Below are 16,881 nucleotides of genomic sequence, written 5' to 3' on the forward strand. Positions count from 1 at the left end.
TGATGATCCACCTACAAATGTGAACTGACATTCAAAAATAAAACATTTGAAAACGGACCATTTTTCACCTTTCTGAAGCATGACGTAATGGGGGGGTGTTATCTCTATTGTCAAAAATCAGCTGTTTTTGCATGAACATTAAATGCCTCCAAATGGTTTTTAATTCACTTCCCGAGCCCCTGGAAGCATGAAACTCACTTTAAACATGCTAATTTTAGCTCTAAAACTGATGATCTACCTACAAATGTGAACTGACGTTCAAAAACAAAACTTTTGAAAACGGACCATTTTTCACCTTTCTGAAGCATGAAGTAATGGGGGGGTGTTATCTCTTTTGTAAAAAATCAGCTGTTTTTGCTTGAACATTAAATGCCTCCAAATGGTATTTAATTCACTTCCCGTGGTGAAGAAACACTTTTTGAGACCTCAGAGTGAGTAAATTGGCCATTTTCATGCACTTTTAACCATTCCACAAATGTTGTGTTTAGGGCCCCTGGAAGCATGAAAATCACTTTAAACATGCTAATTTTAGCTCTAAAACTGATGATCCACCTACAAATGTGAACTGACGTTCAAAAATAAAACATTTGAAAACGGTCCATTTTTCACCTTTCTGAAGCATGACGTAATGGGGGGGTGTTATCTCTTTTGCCAAAAATCAGCTGTTTTTGCTTGAACATTAAATGCCTCCAAATGGTTTTTAATTCACTTCCCGGGCCCCTGGAAGCATGAAAATCACTTTAAACATGCTAATTTTAGCTCTAAAACTGATTATCTACCTACAAATGTGAACTGACGTTTAAAAATAAAACATTTGAAAACGGACCATTTTTCACCTTTCTGAAGCATGACGTAATGGGGGGGTGTTATCTCTTTTGTCAAAAATCAGCTGTTTTTGCATGAACATTAAATGCCTCCAAATGGTTTTTAATTCACTTCCCGGGCCCCTGAAAGCATGAAAATCACTTTAAACAGGCTAATTTTAGCTCTAAAACTGATGATCTACCTACAAATGTGAACTGACGTTCAAAAATAAAACATTTGAAAACGGACCATTTTTCACCTTTCTGAAGCATGATGTAATGGGGGGGGATTATCTCTTTTGTCAAAAATCAGCCGTTTTTGCTTGAACATTAAATGCCTCCAAATGGTATCAAATTCACTTCCCGGGGTGAAGAAACACTTTTTGAGACCCCAGAGTGAGTAAATTGGCCATTTTCATACACTTTTATTCATTCCACAAATGTTCTGTTTAGGGCCCCTGGAAGCATGAAAATCACTTTAAACATGCTAATTTTAGCTCTAAAACTGATGATCCACCTACAAATGTGAACTGACATTAAAAAATAAAACATTTGAAAACAGACCATTTTTCACCTTTCTGAAGCATGACGTAATGGGGGGGTGTTATCTCTATTGTCAAAAATCAGCTGTTTTTGCATGAACATTAAATGCCTCCAAATGGTTTTTAATTCACTTCCCGAGCCCCTGGAAGCATGAAACTCACTTTAAACATGCTAATTTTAGCTCTAAAACTGATGATCTACCTACAAATGTGAACTGACGTTCAAAAACAAAACTTTTGAAAACGGACCATTTTTCACCTTTCTGAAGCATGACGTAATGGGGGGGTGTTATCTCTTTTGTAAAAAATCAGCTGTTTTTGCTTGAACATTAAATGCCTCCAAATGGTATTTAATTCACTTCCCGTGGTGAAGAAACACTTTTTGAGACCTCAGAGTGAGTAAATTGGCCATTTTCATGCACTTTTAACCATTCCACAAATGTTGTGTTTAGGGCCCCTGGAAGCATGAAAATCACTTTAAACATGCTAATTTTAGCTCTAAAACTGATGATCCACCAACAAATGTGAACTGAAGTTCAAAAATAAAACATTTGAAAACGGACCATTTTTCACCTTTCTGAAGCATGACGTAATGGGGTGGTGTTATCTCTTTTGTCAAAAATCAGCTGTTTTTGCATGAACATTAAATGCCTCCAAATGGTGTTTAATTCACTTCCCGGGCCCGTGGAAGAATGAAAATCACTTTAAACTTGCTAATTTTAGCTCTAAAACTGATGATCCACCAACAAATGTGAACTGAAGTTCAAAAATAAAACATTTGAAAACGGACCATTTTTCACCTTTCTGAAGCATGACGTAATGGGGGGGTGTTATCTCTTTTGTCAAATATCAGCCGTTTTTGCTTGAACATTAAATGCCTCCAAATGGTTTTTAATTCACTTCCCGGGCCCCTGGAAGCATGAAAATCACTTTAAACATGCTAATTTTAGCTCTAAAACTGATTATCTACCTACAAATGTGAACTGACGTTTAAAAATAAAACATTTGAAAACGGACCATTTTTCACCTTTCTGAAGCATGACGTAATGGGGGGGTGTTATCTCTTTTGTCAAAAATCAGCTGTTTTTGCATGAACATTAAATGCCTCCAAATGGTTTTTAATTCACTTCCCGGGCCCCTGAAAGCATGAAAATCACTTTAAACAGGCTAATTTTAGCTCTAAAACTGATGATCTACCTACAAATGTGAACTGACGTTCAAAAATAAAACATTTGAAAACGGACCATTTTTCACCTTTCTGAAGCATGATGTAATGGGGGGGGATTATCTCTTTTGTCAAAAATCAGCCGTTTTTGCTTGAACATTAAATGCCTCCAAATGGTATCAAATTCACTTCCCGGGGTGAAGAAACACTTTTTGAGACCCCAGAGTGAGTAAATTGGCCATTTTCATACACTTTTATTCATTCCACAAATGTTCTGTTTAGGGCCCCTGGAAGCATGAAAATCACTTTAAACATGCTAATTTTAGCTCTAAAACTGATGATCCACCTACAAATGTGAACTGACATTAAAAAATAAAACATTTGAAAACAGACCATTTTTCACCTTTCTGAAGCATGACGTAATGGGGGGGTGTTATCTCTATTGTCAAAAATCAGCTGTTTTTGCATGAACATTAAATGCCTCCAAATGGTTTTTAATTCACTTCCCGAGCCCCTGGAAGCATGAAACTCACTTTAAACATGCTAATTTTAGCTCTAAAACTGATGATCTACCTACAAATGTGAACTGACGTTCAAAAACAAAACTTTTGAAAACGGACCATTTTTCACCTTTCTGAAGCATGACGTAATGGGGGGGTGTTATCTCTTTTGTAAAAAATCAGCTGTTTTTGCTTGAACATTAAATGCCTCCAAATGGTATTTAATTCACTTCCCGTGGTGAAGAAACACTTTTTGAGACCTCAGAGTGAGTAAATTGGCCATTTTCATGCACTTTTAACCATTCCACAAATGTTGTGTTTAGGGCCCCTGGAAGCATGAAAATCACTTTAAACATGCTAATTTTAGCTCTAAAACTGATGATCCACCAACAAATGTGAACTGAAGTTCAAAAATAAAACATTTGAAAACGGACCATTTTTCACCTTTCTGAAGCATGACGTAATGGGGTGGTGTTATCTCTTTTGTCAAAAATCAGCTGTTTTTGCATGAACATTAAATGCCTCCAAATGGTGTTTAATTCACTTCCCGGGCCCGTGGAAGAATGAAAATCACTTTAAACTTGCTAATTTTAGCTCTAAAACTGATGATCCACCAACAAATGTGAACTGAAGTTCAAAAATAAAACATTTGAAAACGGACCATTTTTCACCTTTCTGAAGCATGACGTAATGGGGGGGTGTTATCTCTTTTGTCAAATATCAGCCGTTTTTGCTTGAACATTTAATGCTTCCAAATGGTATTTAATTCACTTCCCGGGGTGAAGAAACACTTTTTGAGACCCCAGAGTGAGTAAATTGGCCATTTTCATGCACTTTTAACCATTCCACAAATGTTGTGTTTAGGGCCCCTGGAAGCATGAAAATCACTTTAAACATGCTAATTTTAGCTCTAAAACTGATGATCTACCTACAAATGTGAACTGACGTTCAAAAATAAAACATTTGAAAACGGACCATTTTTCACCTTTCTGAAGCATGATGTAATGGGGGGTGTTATCTCTTTTGTCAAAAATCAGCTGTTTTTGCATGAACATTAAATGCCTCCAAATGGTTTTTAATTCACTTCCCGGGCCCCTGAAAGCATGAAAATCACTTTAAACAGGCTAATTTTAGCTCTAAAACTGATGATCTACCAACAAATGTGAACTGACGTTCAAAAATAAAACATTTGAAAACGGACCATTTTTCACCTTTCTGAAGCATGATGTAATGGGGGGGATTATCTCTTTTGTCAAAAATCAGCCGTTTTTGCTTGAACATTAAATGCCTCCAAATGGTATCAAATTCACTTCCCGGGGTGAAGAAACACTTTTTGAGACCCCAGAGTGAGTAAATTGGCCATTTTCATACACTTTTATTCATTCCACAAATGTTCTGTTTAGGGCCCCTGGAAGCATGAAAATCACTTTAAACATGCTAATTTTAGCTCTAAAACTGATGATCCACCTACAAATGTGAACTGACATTCAAAAATAAAACATTTGAAAACAGACCATTTTTCACCTTTCTGAAGCATGACGTAATGGGGGGGTGTTATCTCTATTGTCAAAAATCAGCTGTTTTTGCATGAACATTAAATGCCTCCAAATGGTTTTTAATTCACTTCCCGAGCCCCTGGAAGCATGAAACTCACTTTAAACATGCTAATTTTAGCTCTAAAACTGATGATCTACCTACAAATGTGAACTGACGTTCAAAAACAAAACTTTTGAAAACGGACCATTTTTCACCTTTCTGAAGCATGACGTAATGGGGGGGTGTTATCTCTTTTGTAAAAAATCAGCTGTTTTTGCTTGAACATTAAATGCCTCCAAATGGTATTTAATTCACTTCCCGTGGTGAAGAAACACTTTTTGAGACCTCAGAGTGAGTAAATTGGCCATTTTCATGCACTTTTAACCATTCCACAAATGTTGTGTTTAGGGCCCCTGGAAGCATGAAAATCACTTTAAACATGCTAATTTTAGCTCTAAAACTGATGATCCACCAACAAATGTGAACTGAAGTTCAAAAATAAAACATTTGAAAACGGACCATTTTTCACCTTTCTGAAGCATGACGTAATGGGGTGGTGTTATCTCTTTTGTCAAAAATCAGCTGTTTTTGCATGAACATTAAATGCCTCCAAATGGTGTTTAATTCACTTCCCGGGCCCGTGGAAGAATGAAAATCACTTTAAACTTGCTAATTTTAGCTCTAAAACTGATGATCCACCAACAAATGTGAACTGAAGTTCAAAAATAAAACATTTGAAAACGGACCATTTTTCACCTTTCTGAAGCATGACGTAATGGGGGGGTGTTATCTCTTTTGTCAAATATCAGCCGTTTTTGCTTGAACATTTAATGCTTCCAAATGGTATTTAATTCACTTCCCGGGGTGAAGAAACACTTTTTGAGACCCCAGAGTGAGTAAATTGGCCATTTTCATGCACTTTTAACCATTCCACAAATGTTGTGTTTAGGGCCCCTGGAAGCATGAAAATCACTTTAAACATGCTAATTTTAGCTCTAAAACTGATGATCTACCTACAAATGTGAACTGACGTTCAAAAATAAAACATTTGAAAACGGACCATTTTTCACCTTTCTGAAGCATGACGTAATGGGGGGGTGTTATCTCTTTTGTCAAAAATCAGCTGTTTTTGCATGAACATTAAATGCCTCCAAATGGTTTTTAATTCACTTCCCGGGCCCCTGAAAGCATGAAAATCACTTTAAACAGGCTAATTTTAGCTCTAAAACTGATGATCTACCTACAAATGTGAACTGACGTTCAAAAATAAAACATTTGAAAACGGACCATTTTTCACCTTTCTGAAGAATGATGTAATGGGGGGGGGATTATCTCTTTTGTCAAAAATCAGCCGTTTTTGCTTGAACATTAAATGCCTCCAAATGGTATCAAATTCACTTCCCGGGGTGAAGAAACACTTTTTGAGACCCCAGAGTGAGTAAATTGGCCATTTTCATACACTTTTATTCATTCCACAAATGTTCTGTTTAGGGCCCCTGGAAGCATGAAAATCACTTTAAACATGCTAATTTTAGCTCTAAAACTGATGATCCACCTACAAATGTGAACTGACATTCAAAAATAAAACATTTGAAAACGGACCATTTTTCACCTTTCTGAAGCATGACGTAATGGGGGGGTGTTATCTCTATTGTCAAAAATCAGCTGTTTTTGCATGAACATTAAATGCCTCCAAATGGTTTTTAATTCACTTCCCGAGCCCCTGGAAGCATGAAACTCACTTTAAACATGCTAATTTTAGCTCTAAAACTGATGATCTACCTACAAATGTGAACTGATGTTCAAAAACAAAACTTTTGAAAACGGACCATTTTTCACCTTTCTGAAGCATGAAGTAATGGGGGGGTGTTATCTCTTTTGTAAAAAATCAGCTGTTTTTGCTTGAACATTAAATGCCTCCAAATGGTATTTAATTCACTTCCCGTTGTGAAGAAACACTTTTTGAGACCTCAGAGTGAGTAAATTGGCCATTTTCATGCACTTTTAACCATTCCACAAATGTTGTGTTTAGGGCCCCTGGAAGCATGAAAATCACTTTAAACATGCTAATTTTAGCTCTAAAACTGATGATCCACCTACAAATGTGAACTGACGTTCAAAAATAAAACATTTGAAAACGGTCCATTTTTCACCTTTCTGAAGCATGACGTAATGGGGGGGTGTTATCTCTTTTGCCAAAAATCAGCTGTTTTTCCTTGAACATTAAATGCCTCCAAATGGTTTTTAATTCACTTCCCGGGCCCCTGGAAGCATGAAAATCACTTTAAACATGCTAATTTTAGCTCTAAAACTGATTATATACCTACAAATGTGAACTGACGTTTAAAAATAAAACATTTGAAAACGGACCATTTTTCACCTTTCTGAAGCATGACGTAATGGGGAGGTGTTATCTCTTTTGTCAAAAATCAGCTGTTTTTGCATGAACATTAAATGCCTCCAAATGGTTTTTAATTCACTTCCCGGGCCCCTGAAAGCATGAAAATCACTTTAAACAGGCTAATTTTAGCTCTAAAACTGATGATCTACCTACAAATGTGAACTGACGTTCAAAAATAAAACATTTGAAAACGGACCATTTTTCACCTTTCTGAAGCATGATGTAATGGGGGGGGATTATCTCTTTTGTCAAAAATCAGCCGTTTTTGCTTGAACATTAAATGCCTCCAAATGGTATCAAATTCACTTCCCGGGGTGAAGAAACACTTTTTGAGACCCCAGAGTGAGTAAATTGGCCATTTTCATACACTTTTATTCATTCCACAAATGTTCTGTTTAGGGCCCCTGGAAGCATGAAAATCACTTTAAACATGCTAATTTTAGCTCTAAAACTGATGATCCACCTACAAATGTGAACTGACATTCAAAAATAAAACATTTGAAAACGGACCATTTTTCACCTTTCTGAAGCATGACGTAATGGGTGGGGTGTTATCTCTTTTGTCAAAAATCAGCTCTTTTTGCATGAACATTAAATGCCTCCAAATGGTTTTTAATTCACTTCCCGGGCCCCTGGAAGCATGAAAATCACTTTAAACATGCTAATTTTAGCTCTAAAACTGATGATCTACCAACAAATGTGAACTGACGTTCAAAAATAAAACATTTGAAAACGGACCATTTTTCACCTTTCTGAAGCATGACGTAATGGGGGGGGTGTTATCTCTTTTGTCAAAAATCAGCTGTTTTTGCTTGAACATTAAATGCCTCCAAATGGTATTTAATTCACTTTTGCGCGGTGAAGAAACACTTTTTGAGACCTCAGAGTGAGTAAATTGGCCATTTTCATGCACTTTTAACCATTAAACAAATGTTGTGTTTAGGGCCCCTGGAAGCATGAAAATCACTTTAAACATGCTAATTTTAGCTCTAAAACTGATGATCCACCTACAAATGTGAACTGAAGTTCAAAAATAAAACACTTGAAAACTGACCATTTTTCACCTTTCTGAAGCATGACGTAATGGGGGGGGGGGTGTTATCTCTTTTGTCAAAAATCAGCTGTTTTTGCATGAACATTAAATGCCTCCAAATGGTTTTTAATTCACTTCCCGGGCCTCTGGAAGCATGAAAATCACCTTTAACATGCTAATTTTAGCTCTAAAACTGATGATCCACCTACAAATGTGAACTGAAGTTCAAAAATAAAACATTTGAAAACGGACCATTTTTCACCTTTCTGAAGCATGACGTAATGGGGGGGTGTTATCTCTTTTGTCAAAAATCAGCCGTTTTTGCTTGAACATTAAATGCTTCCAAATGGTATTTAATTCACTTCCCGGGGTGAAGAAACACTTTTTGAGACCCCAGAGTGAGTAAATTGGCCATTTTCATGCACTTTTAACCATTCCACAAATGTTGTGTTTAGGGCCCCTGGAAGCATGAAAATCACTTTAACCGTATGCGTGCGGGCGGAATTCCGCTCGCACGCTGAGATTTTGTAAAACGCATGTTACATGACGAGCTGGGCTCGTCATGAGCGTGCGAGGAGGCTACCTCATGACGAGCCCAGCTCGTCATGAGCGTGGAAGGGGTTAAACATGCTAATTTTAGCTCTAAAACTGATGATCTACCTACAAATGTGAACTGACGTTCAAAAACAAAACTTTTGAAAACGGACCATTTTTCACCTTTCTGAAGCATGACGTAATGGGGGGGTGTTATCTCTTTTGTAAAAAATCAGCTGTTTTTTCTTGAACATTAAATGCCTCCAAATGGTATTTAATTCACTTCCCGTGGTGAAGAAACACTTTTTGAGACCTCAGAGTGAGTAAATTGGCCATTTTCATGCACTTTTAACCATTCCACAAATGTTGTGTTTAGGGCCCCTGGAAGCATGAAAATCACTTTAAACATGCTAATTTTAGCTCTAAAACTGATGATCTACCTAAAATGTGAACTGACGTTCAAAAATAAAACATTTGAAAACGGACCATTTTTCACCTTTCTGAAGCATGACGTAATGGGGGGGTGTTATCTCTTTTGTCAAAAATCAGCTGTTTTTGCATGAACATTAAATGCCTCCAAATGGTTTTTAATTCACTTCCCGGGCCCCTGGAAGCATGAAAATCACTTTAAACATGCTAATTTTAGCCCTAAAACTGATTATCTACCTACAAATGTGAACTGACGTTTAAAAATAAAACATTTGAAAACGGACCATTTTTCACCTTTCTGAAGCATGACATAATGGGGGGGGGTGTTATCTCTTTTGTCAAAAATCAGCTGATGTTTGCATGAACATTAAATGCCTCCAAATGGTTTTTAATTCACTTCCCAGGCCCCTGGAAGCATGAAAATCACATTAAACATGCTAATTTTAGCTCTAAAACTGATGATCTACCTACAAATGTGAACTGACGTTCAAAAATAAAACATTTGAAAACGGACCATTTTTCACCTTTCTGAAGCATGACGTAATAGGGGGGTGTTATCTCTTTTGTCAAAAATCAGCCATTTTTGCTTGAACATTAAATGCCTCCAAATGGTATTTAATTCACTTCCCGGGGTGAAGAAACACTTTTTGAGACCTCAGAGTGAGTAAATTGGCCATTTTCATGCACTTTTAACCATTCCACAAATGTTGTGTTTAGGGCCCCTGGAAGCATGAAAATCACTTTAAACATGCTAATTTTAGCTCTAAAAGTGATGATCCACCTACAAATGTGAACTGAAGTTCAAAAATAAAACATTTGAAAACGGACCATTTTTCACTTTTCTGATGCATGACGTAATGGGGGGTGTTATCTCTTTTGTCAAAAATCAGCTGTTTTTGCATGAACATTAAATGCCTCCAAATGGTTTTTAATTCACTTCCCGGGCCTGTGGAAGCATGAAAATCACTTTAAACATGCTAATTTTAGCTCTAAAACTGATGATCCACCAACAAATGTGAACTGAAGTTCAAAAATAAAACATTTGAAAACGGACCATTTTTCACCTTTCTGAAGCATGACGTAATGGGGGGTGTTATCTCGTTTGTGAAAAATCAGCCGTTTTTGCTTGAACATTAAATGCTTCCAAATGGTATTTAATTCACTTCCCGGGGTGAAGAAACACTTTTTGAGACCCCGGAGTGAGTAAATTGGCCATTTTCATGCACTTTTAACCATTCCACAAATGTTGTGTTTAGGGCCCCTGGAAGCATGAAAATCACTTTAAACATGCTTATTTTAGCTCTAAAACTGATGATCCACCTACAAATGTGAACTGACGTTCAAAAATAAAACATTTGAAAACGGACCATTTGTCACCTTTCTGAAGCATGACGTAATGGGGGGGGTGTTATCTCTATTGTCAAAAATCAGCTGTTTTTGCATGAACATTAAATGCCTCCAAATGGTTTTAAATTCACTTCCCGGGCCGGTGGAAGCATGAAACTCACTTTAAACATGCTAATTTTAGCTCTAAAACTGATGATCTACCTACAAATGTGAACTGAAGTTCAAAAATAAAACTTTTGAAAACGGACCATTTTTCACCTTTCTGAAGCATGACGTAATGGGGGGGTGTTATCTCTTTTGTCAAAAATCAGCCGTTTTTGCTTGAACATTAAATGCCTCCAAATGGTATTTAATTCACTTCCCGTGGTGAAGAAACACTTTTTGAGAACTCAGAGTGAGTAAATTGGCCATTTTCATGCACTTTTAACCATTCCACAAATGTTGTGTTTAGGGCCCCTGGAAGCATGAAAATCACTTTAAACATGCTAATTTTAGCTCTAAAACTTATGATCCACCTACAAATGTGAACTGACGTTCAAAAATAAAACATTTGAAAACGGTCCATTTTTCACCTTTCTGAAGCATGACGTAATGGGGGGGTGTTATCTCTTTTGTCAAAAATCAGCTGTTTTTGCTTGAACATTAAATGCCTCCAAATGGTTTTTAATTTACTTCACGGGCCCCTGAAAGCATGAAAATCACTTTAAACAGGCTAATTTTAGCTCTAAAACTGATGATCTACCTACAAATGTGAACTGACGTTCAAAAATAAAACATTTGAAAACGGACCATTTTTCACCTTTCTGAAGCATGATGTAATGGGGGGGGGGGGTTATCTCTTTTGTCAAAAATCAGCCGTTTTTGCTTGAACATTAAATGCCTCCAAATGGTATTAAATTCACTTCCCGGGGTGAAGAAACACTTTTTGAGACCCCAGAGTGAGTAAATTGGCCATTTTCATACACTTTTATTCATTCCACAAATGTTCTGTTTAGGGCCCCTGGAAGCATGAAAATCACTTTAAACATGCTAATTTTAGCTCTAAAACTGATGATCCACCTTCAAATGTGAACTGACATTCAAAAATAAAACATTTGAAAACGGACCATTTTTCACCTTTCTGAAGCATGACGTAATGGGGGGGGTGTTATCTCTTTTGTCAAAAATCAGCTCTTTTTGCATGAACATTAAATGCCTCCAAATGGTTTTTAATTCACTTCCCGGGCCCCTGGAAGCATGAAAATCACTTTAAACATGCTAATTTTAGCTCTAAAACTGATGATCTACCTACAAATGTGAACTGACGTTCAAAAATAATACATTTGAAAACGGACCATTTTTCACCTTTCTGAAGCATGACGTAATGGGGGGGTGTTATCTCTTTTGTCAAAAATCAGCCGTTTTTGATTGAACATTAAATGCCTCCAAATGGTATTTAATTCACTTCCCGTGGTGAAGAAACACTTTTTGAGACCTCAGAGTGAGTAAATTGGCCATTTTCATGCACTTTTAACCATTCCACAAATGTTGTGTTTAGGGCCCCTGGAAGCATGAAAATCACTTTAAACATGCTAATTTTAGCTCTAAAACTGATGATCCACCTACAAATGTGAACTGACGTTCAAAAATAAAACATTTAAAAACAGTACATTTTTCACCTTTCTGAAGCATGACGTAATGGGGGGGTGTTATCTCTTTTGTCAAAAATCAGCCATTTTTGCTTGAACATTAAATGCCTCCAAATGGTATTTAATTCACTTCCCGGGGTGAAGAAACACTTTTTGAGACCTCAGAGTGAGTAAATTGGCCATTTTCATGCACTTTTAACCATTCCACAAATGTTGTGTTTAGGGCCCCTGGAAGCATGAAAATCACTTTAAACATGTTAATTTTAGCTCTAAAACTGATGATCTACCTACAAATGTGAACTGACGTTCAAAAATAAAACATTTGAAAACGGACCATTTTTTACCTTTCTGAAGCATGACATAATGGGGGGGGGTGTTATCTCTTTTGTCAAAAATCAGCTGATGTTTGCATGAACATTAAATGCCTCCAAATGGTTTTTAATTCACTTCCCAGGCCCCTGGAAGCATGAAAATCACATTAAACATGCTAATTTTAGCTCTAAAACTGATGATCTACCTACAAATGTGAACTGACGTTCAAAAATAAAACATTTGAAAACAGTCCATTTTTCACCTTTCTGAAGCATGACGTAATGGGGGGGTGTTATCTCTTTTGTCAAAAATCAGCTGATTTTGCTTGAACATTAAATGCCTCCAAATGGTTTTTAATTCACTTCCCAGGCCCCTGGAAGCATGAAAATCACTTTAAACATGCTAATTTTAGCTCTAAAACTGATTATCTACCCACAAATGTGAACTGACGTTTAAAAATAAAACATTTGAAAATGGACCATTTTTCACCTTTCTGAAGCATGACATAATGGGGGGGTGTTATCTCTTTTCTCAAAAATCAGCTGATGTTTGCATGAACATTAAATGCCTCCAAATGGTTTTTAATTCACTTCCCAGGCCCCTGGAAGCATGAAAATCACATTAAACATGCTAATTTTAGCTCTAAAACTGATGATCTACCTACAAATGTGAACTGAAGTTCAAAAATAAAACTTTTGAAAACGGACCATTTTTCACCTTTCTGAAGCATGACGTAATGGGGGGGTGTTATCTCTTTTGTCAAAAATCAGCCGTTTTTGCTTGAACATTAAATGCCTCCAAATGGTATTTAATTCACTTCCCGTGGTGAAGAAACACTTTTTGAGACCTCAGAGTGAGTAAATTGGCCATTTTCATGCACTTTTAACCAATCCACAAATGTTGTGTTTAGGGCCCCTGGAAGCATGAAAATCACTTTAAACATGCTAATTTTAGCTCTAAAACTTATGATCCACCTACAAATGTGAACTGACGTTCAAAAATAAAACATTTGAAAACGGACCATTTTTCACTTTTCTGAAGCATGACGTAATGGGGGGTGTTATCTCTTTTGTCAAAAATCAGCTGTTTTTGCATGAACATTAAATGCCTCCAAATGGTATTTGATTCACTTCCCGGGCCCGTGGAAGCATGAAAATCACTTTAAACATGCTAATTTTAGCTCTAAATCTGATGATCCACCAACAAATGTGAACTGAAGTTCAAAAATAAAACATTTGAAAACAGACCATTTTTCACCTTTCTGAAGCATGACGTAATGGGGGGGTGTTATCTCTTTTGTCAAAAATCAGCCGTTTTTGCTTGAACATTAAATACTTACAAATGGTATTTAATTCACTTCCCGGGATGAAGAAACACTTTTTGAGACCCCAGAGTGAGTAAATTGGCCATTTTCATGCACTTTTAACCATTCCACAAATGTTGTGTTTAGGGCCCCTGGAAGCATGAAAATCACTTTAAACATGCTAATTTTAGCTCTAAAACTGATGATCTACCTACAAATGTGAATTGACGTTCAAAAATAAAACATTTGAAAACGGACCATTTTTCACCTTTCTGAAGCATGACGTAATGGGGGGGTGTTATCTCTTTTGTCAAAAATCAGCTGTTTTTGCATGAACATTAAATGCCTCCAAATGGTTTTTAATTCACTTCCCGGGCCCCTGGAAGCATGAAAATCACTTTAAACATGCTAATTTTAGCCCTAAAACTGATTATCTACCTACAAATGTGAACTGACGTTTAAAAATAAAACATTTGAAAACGGACCATTTTTCACCTTTCTGAAGCATGACATAATGGGGGGGGGTGTTATCTCTTTTGTCAAAAATCAGCTGATGTTTGCATGAACATTAAATGCCTCCAAATGGTTTTTAATTCACTTCCCAGGCCCCTGGAAGCATGAAAATCACATTAAACATGCTAATTTTAGCTCTAAAACTGATGATCTACCTACAAATGTGAACTGACGTTCAAAAATAAAACATTTGAAAACGGACCATTTTTCACCTTTCTGAAGCATGACGTAATAGAGGGGTGTTATCTCTTTTGTCAAAAATCAGCCATTTTTGCTTGAACATTAAATGCCTCCAAATGGTATTTAATTCACTTCCCGGGGTGAAGAAACACTTTTTGAGACCTCAGAGTGAGTAAATTGGCCATTTTCATGCACTTTTAACCATTCCACAAATGTTGTGTTTAGGGCCCCTGGAAGCATGAAAATCACTTTAAACATGCTAATTTTAGCTCTAAAAGTGATGATCCACCTACAAATGTGAACTGAAGTTCAAAAATAAAACATTTGAAAACGGACCATTTTTCACTTTTCTGATGCATGACGTAATGGGGGGTGTTATCTCTTTTGTCAAAAATCAGCTGTTTTTGCATGAACATTAAATGCCTCCAAATGGTTTTTAATTCACTTCCCGGGCCTGTGGAAGCATGAAAATCACTTTAAACATGCTAATTTTAGCTCTAAAACTGATGATCCACCAACAAATGTGAACTGAAGTTCAAAAATAAAACATTTGAAAACGGACCATTTTTCACCTTTCTGAAGCATGACGTAATGGGGGGTGTTATCTCGTTTGTCAAAAATCAGCCGTTTTTGCTTGAACATTAAATGCTTCCAAATGGTATTTAATTCACTTCCCGGGGTGAAGAAACACTTTTTGAGACCCCGGAGTGAGTAAATTGGCCATTTTCATGCACTTTTAACCATTCCACAAATGTTGTGTTTAGGGCCCCTGGAAGCATGAAAATCACTTTAAACATGCTTATTTTAGCTCTAAAACTGATGATCCACCTACAAATGTGAACTGACGTTCAAAAATAAAACATTTGAAAACGGACCATTTGTCACCTTTCTGAAGCATGACGTAATGGGGGGGGGTGTTATCTCTATTGTCAAAAATCAGCTGTTTTTGCATGAACATTAAATGCCTCCAAATGGTTTTAAATTCACTTCCCGGGCCGGTGGAAGCATGAAACTCACTTTAAACATGCTAATTTTAGCTCTAAAACTGATGATCTACCTACAAATGTGAACTGAAGTTCAAAAATAAAACTTTTGAAAACGGACCATTTTTCACCTTTCTGAAGCATGACGTAATGGGGGGGTGTTATCTCTTTTGTCAAAAATCTGCCGTTTTTGCTTGAACATTAAATGCCTCCAAATGGTATTTAATTCACTTCCCGTGGTGAAGAAACACTTTTTGAGACCTCAGAGTGAGTAAATTGGCCATTTTCATGCACTTTTAACCATTCCACAAATGTTGTGTTTAGGGCCCCTGGAAGCATGAAAATCACTTTAAACATGCTAATTTTAGCTCTAAAACTTATGATCCACCTACAAATGTGAACTGACGTTCAAAAATAAAACATTTGAAAACGGTCCATTTTTCACCTTTCTGAAGCATGACGTAATGGGGGGGTGTTATCTCTTTTGTCAAAAATCAGCTGTTTATGCTTGAACATTAAATGCCTCCAAATGGTTTTTAATTTACTTCACGGGCCCCTGAAAGCATGAAAATCACTTTAAACAGGCTAATTTTAGCTCTAAAACTGATGATCTACCTACAAATGTGAACTGACGTTCAAAAATAAAACATTTGAAAACGGACCATTTTTCACCTTTCTGAAGCATGATGTAATGGGGGGGGGGGTTATCTCTTTTGTCAAAAATCAGCCGTTTTTGCTTGAACATTAAATGCCTCCAAATGGTATTAAATTCACTTCCCGGGGTGAAGAAACACTTTTTGAGACCCCAGAGTGAGTAAATTGGCCATTTTCATACACTTTTATTCATTCCACAAATGTTCTGTTTAGGGCCCCTGGAAGCATGAAAATCACTTTAAACATGCTAATTTTAGCTCTAAAACTGATGATCCACCTTCAAATGTGAACTGACATTCAAAAATAAAACATTTGAAAACGGACCATTTTTCACCTTTCTGAAGCATGACGTAATGGGGGGGGTGTTATCTCTTTTGTCAAAAATCTGCTCTTTTTGCATGAACATTAAATGCCTCCAAATGGTTTTTAATTCACTTCCCGGGCCCCTGGAAGCATGAAAATCACTTTAAACATGCTAATTTTAGCTCTAAAACTGATGATCTACCTACAAATGTGAACTGACGTTCAAAAATAATACATTTGAAAACGGACCATTTTTCACCTTTCTGAAGCATGACGTAATGGGGGGGTGTTATCTCTTTTGTCAAAAATCAGCCGTTTTTGATTGAACATTAAATGCCTCCAAATGGTATTTAATTCACTTCCCGTGGTGAAGAAACACTTTTTGAGACCTCAGAGTGAGTAAATTGGCCATTTTCATGCACTTTTAACCATTCCACAAATGTTGTGTTTAGGGCCCCTGGAAGCATGAAAATCACTTTAAACATGCTAATTTTAGCTCTAAAACTGATGATCCACCTACAAATGTGAACTGACGTTCAAAAATAAAACATTTAAAAACAGTAAATTTTTCACCTTTCTGAAGCATAACGTAATGGGGGGGTGTTATCTCTTTTGTCAAAAATCAGCCATTTTTGCTTGAACATTAAATGCCTCCAAATGGTATTTAATTCACTTCCCGGGGTGAAGAAACACTTTTTGAGACCTCAGAGTGAGT

The sequence above is a fragment of the Lissotriton helveticus genome, chromosome 11 (assembly GCF_964261635.1).
Source record: "Lissotriton helveticus chromosome 11, aLisHel1.1, whole genome shotgun sequence".
Classification (NCBI taxonomy): Eukaryota; Metazoa; Chordata; class Amphibia; order Caudata; family Salamandridae; genus Lissotriton; species Lissotriton helveticus.